The 5,024-nt window shown below is 32.0% G+C and overlaps 1 non-coding gene across 1 annotated transcript; it reads right to left on the bottom strand.

The window, feature by feature from the left end:
• Positions 1 to 459: 459 nt before the first annotated feature.
• TRNAV-AAC (transfer RNA valine (anticodon AAC)) lies at positions 460 to 532 on the bottom strand. Its single transcript has one exon. It is a non-coding gene; the product is annotated as a tRNA-Val (tRNA).
• Positions 533 to 5,024: the final 4,492 nt, after the last annotated feature.

The following is a 5,024-nucleotide window of genomic DNA, read 5'->3' as shown; positions in this document are numbered from 1 at the left end:
AGAGTGATGTGCGCCATGTCGCTTTTTTAAATATTGACGCAGCTGTTTAAGTCGCAACGCATAACCTGTTTAAGTCGTCACTAGCGTCTATAGACATCTGTGGCCAACACAAGATCAAAGATGCGTTAACACTCTTGAGGACAAAGATGGTAGCTTTATTATGTAACTCAGTCAGCACTCGGCATCCACACTTTTACTTCTCTAGTTCCCTCAAGAAGAATCGTGGTGTCTAAAGATTATCATTTGAAATAAAAAAAAATATCAGTATTTTTGTTACTATCAAACTATCGTTCACATTAGTCTGTACGTGACTAACCAACACATTAATAAGAATAGATCATTGTTTATATCCAATGATTAAAAAAAAAAAGTTTAAAGCTATTTAATATTTTAGGTCTGTTACAAATATTTCAACGAAATTTCAAAACTTCTTTTTTGCAAATGAAAATTAAAAAAATATGTTTCCGCCCGGGATCGAACCGGGGGCCTTCTGCGTGTTAGGCAGATGTGATAACCGCTACACCACGGAAACGATATTGTCGTACATTCATATCATTGGATCTATCAAGCTTCGTTACATGAACCAGTTTAATAATAGAATTCATACAATTAACGATTTATTTTAAGGATTTCAATCGATTACGATTTACGAGCTACGAGTATCTATGCTCAATATTTTACTGACTCGAGTATTATTTCACGGCTCTACCTTATAAGTTAGGCAATAAAATAGGCAAGTTATGTTATTAAATATTTTGTCATTGTGAGACACTTACCTTCATGAAGTTTTTAATCATTAATATTCTGTTCCGAATATACTTAGTAAGTATTTGATAAATGTTAAATATGGAAAAAATATTCAAAACACATTTTTATAAAATTACTAGCTGACCCGGCAAACGTTGTGTTGCCATGTAAATAAAAAATGTTAAGGGTGAACAACCCTTATCACTCAGGGATATGAAAAATAGATAGTAACCGATTCTCAGACCTACTGAATATGCATATAAAATTTGATGAAAATCGGTAAAGCCGTTTCGGAGGAGTACGGTAACTAACATCGTGACACGAGAATTTTAAGTATGTATAAGAGCTATCATTAAAATAGATTATTTGTTTAATATTTGAAACTGCGATGGTAGCAAAGTCTGTCGAATATAATGTGAAACTTTCCAAAATCAACAACTATTTACGAATTAAAAATTAATTAAAAAAAACCTTTTCCCACGGACTACATTGTGAATCTAAACCATTCTCAAGTCCCCTTGAACGCACACAACAAATTTCATCAAAATCAGCCCAGCCCTTTAGGAGGAGTTCAGTGACATACACAGGCACATAAGAAATATATATATAAAGATAATCTCGTTACGTGCCTATTAAATGAAATGTTTTAGTATATAAATGAATATATTCTTTAAGACCGAATTATTCAAATCTCTGTTCCTTCCTTATATACTCATTATTTTAAAATCTAATCTGTGAAAAATATATGAAACATGAGTTTTTTTTATAAAATTATAATTTCGTTACATGCCTATTAAATGAAATGTACTCGTATGTAATTGAATTTATTCTTTAAGAACGAATTATTTAAAACTACCACTAGATACCGCATATCATTTAGACCGACATTTCTGCCGTTATCAGCTTAACATATTGTAGCACAGATATTGTAAATCCATCGGATTATGTCCAGCTCTTATCTGTGACTTAAGTGCTCAACGTTCTAATAATATACAGGGTAGAGATTATTTGACTGATTGATTAAGTTAATGCAGTATTCGAAATCACAGTGCTTAGGCAAAATGGAGCAATTCTAGGTGTTATATCTGATTGGTTGAATCTATAACTCATGCTCAAATAGCCCAACGTGGAATTTTAGCGAGGAAACTTATAAATACTGAATAATTACGTAATTAGTAATAATGCAGTGCGAATAAATGCGAATTAATTAATTAATGAATTTGTAATACAATACTTTTGTGACGACCTCAATCTTTTCGCTATTTGAGTACCTACCTTTAACATAAAATACGGTAAGTAGGTACGTTATGAATAACATATAAAAGAGTTTGGAATCTTATCTTTATATTATTTACTCTCCCTAGATAATTATTTTGAAATTCAACGTCTTTATACGCTTACAACTTACGCTTACGCCTTACTTTAAATCAACTGGTGTAGTTTATTCTTAGTAGTTGATTCTTTATAGTATACAAATACGTCACTATTGTTTATAGTCTTTAATATTAGCAAAATAATAACAAAAACATTATAAAGTTATACAGGGAATTGTATCAAACGATGTTGAATTAGCAAAAAGTTCACAGTTCACACTGCTGGAGTCGCTAGTGTAAATAGTTCAATATATGAAAAGCATTTACCTTATAACCCGCGACAAGATCCCAATGGAGTTATATCCAAATTCAATGTGGATAAGGAAGACTGACATATTGCACTGACCCCACATAAATTATCAGTAGGGTAGAAAAATGACAAATATATCAATTTATACAAAATATGACATGATATAAGTAAGTATGAAAGTTGCATGACAAAGTAAGAATATAATCTCAAGTGAAATATTAGCCAACTGCGCATAGGGTCATGTGTCACGGACAAATATTTGCCTCGATCCGCGAGTCAAGGTCTTGTTTGTGTGGAGACCCTTAGCATTAGAATCCTTGGGTTAGCTCGGGTCGGTATGTCATTTATAAAATTCTATTTGTGCTCTTGTTGTAGTTATAACAAAATTCAGACTACAAATGTAGGAAATGGAGCGATTATGTTTGATGCTTGTGTGATTATTTCATTGATTAAAATGTTTTTTCAGTCACCTTTATAGGGAAATACACAAACGACATACAAAAGATATAACAAAAAATAAAAGAAGAAATCACAATGTCATTACCAATTATCAATTATATCCAAATCTTGTAGCTCACCTACTGGAGATGAGGAGCCAATATCATTCTACCCTAGAAGAGTAAGTTGGAATACGTCCACGTCTTCTTACCACATGCTTCAAACCTGAAGTGAACACTGCTGCTATAAGGCTCAAATAGAAGCGGCTTGGTGCTGATACCATCACAGTTTGGCAACAAAACTTCCTACCACCCTCCCAACGTCCAACTGTACAACTTTTAACGTTTTTACATAGAGTACTCACTCAAATCGAATTATCTGTACTTGTAAGCCGTAGTACGCGACCTAGGTTTCAATTGGGTCTTTTAGATACTAACAAAAGACTAGTTTAAATGCCAGTCACTTGTAACTTGTTACTTTTAGTTAGTCTAGCGAGCTGTGTCTTAAGTCCAGTGGAAGTTTAAAGATCATTACTTAAAAAACACCGCACGTTTTTGTATACTTTTATTTAAATTGTACTTGGGCCTCATTGATTTAAAACGAGAGTATCTTTAAACCTTATACATTATACAATGGAAATTTCAGGTTGCAAATGGTTTGATTTAAAACGAAAATATTTTCTTCTTTTTATCTTCTTTTGAACTTAACTTTCAGTTAAAAATAGGTAATATAAAGATAGTCGAAAGGACTACGAGTCGTCCTGAAGAAATACATAGCTTGACAAATTACGGTCTACGAACCTTGTTTAAAAGAGTCTAGAGTAGAAGTCAGTGCAAAGTAGATAATACAAATTGACTCCATCCGAACTTATAATTAAAACTTGACTGCACAACCCTTGGTTTCCCGACTGATAGTGTTTTAAATGCCGATCACTTACAACTTTTAAGAGAGTCTTGGGAGTTGTCTTCAGACAAAGTTTAAATGCAAACCGTTACTGAATAAATTCAACTGCACTCGTACGTATGACCCGAATACGACGCTTTTATACAGACTTGCTTTTCACAGCATATACGTATTCAACACCTTTACTTTTAACTTTAAACCTGGTCTTTTTAGCTTTTAGAGAGTGAGTTACAATGTTATACATAAAAAGATAGTTTTTTTATAACTTAAAAGTCTTCCAATCTTTATAAATAATATTGCTATAAATTTCATTCAGAATTTATCAACTGCACTGCTTCTAATTGAATTTCTCTAATTTGAACATATAGCATGTTCAAATTAGTGAACTTAAATAATCCAGAGTGTATCCATAGAAGTTTCATATAAACTTTCAAAACAGACATTTCTGAGCAGACAGAATTCGATGCAGGCCGTTATTGAATACATTTATTTTATAATCTTACTGAGATCATGGTTTGCATAAAATTAAATCAAATCAAATCAATTTGATAAAATTACTTTGAACCCACTCGTACAATTGAAAGTTTTTACTTTTTTTAAACAGATTGACATGCCTCAAAATTACGATACATTTGGTGAGAAACCGTATCAATACCTACTAATTTTATTAAAGAATAGACAGTACAAATTTTATGAATCAAAATAAGGTACGTACCTACCATACGAAACACAATTTCTTTTCCTGTTTCTTTTAAAAATGTTATCGACAAGAACTAAAAATGTTTTGAGGTTCCAAGTGCTCTGAATACCGATCTTGCAACTTTAAGCGAGTAAAATAAACATTTATTTCTAGCAGAGCAAGTCCAAATGCAAACCGTTACTGAATAAATTCAACTGCACGCATGATCCGAATGTGGTCTTATTGAGACTACTTTGCACTGAATTCAAAACATTTATTTCTTTAAAGTTTCATCAAAGAATTTTGAATTCAATAGCACATTGAGGTACGCCAGTGTATTAATTTTGGAAGGTTTGCATTAAAGCGCTTTATTTCTTGAACTTTTCAGTTTAAAAGTAGGCGGTACGCTGCCATTTTCAGGGAGGACGTTGTGAATACTAACAAAATAGTTTTAAAATTCACATTAATGTTAAAATACGGCGTCTATTACAGTTTAAAACTTTTTAATGAATACCTATTCAAATGAAAAAAAAAAAACTGTAGAATGAAATAAAATCAAAAATACGGCATTTTAATTTAGTGAATGGTATAGGATATTTGTCGCCGATCTCAGATTAAACTCCAATCCTATGTG

The sequence above is a fragment of the Epargyreus clarus genome, unplaced genomic scaffold, assembly GCF_041222505.1.
Source record: "Epargyreus clarus isolate Ecla_fem2 unplaced genomic scaffold, WU_Ecla_fem_2.2 ptg000003l, whole genome shotgun sequence".
Taxonomy (NCBI): domain Eukaryota; kingdom Metazoa; phylum Arthropoda; class Insecta; order Lepidoptera; family Hesperiidae; genus Epargyreus; species Epargyreus clarus.
This window is presented reverse-complemented; position numbering and strand designations above follow the sequence as displayed.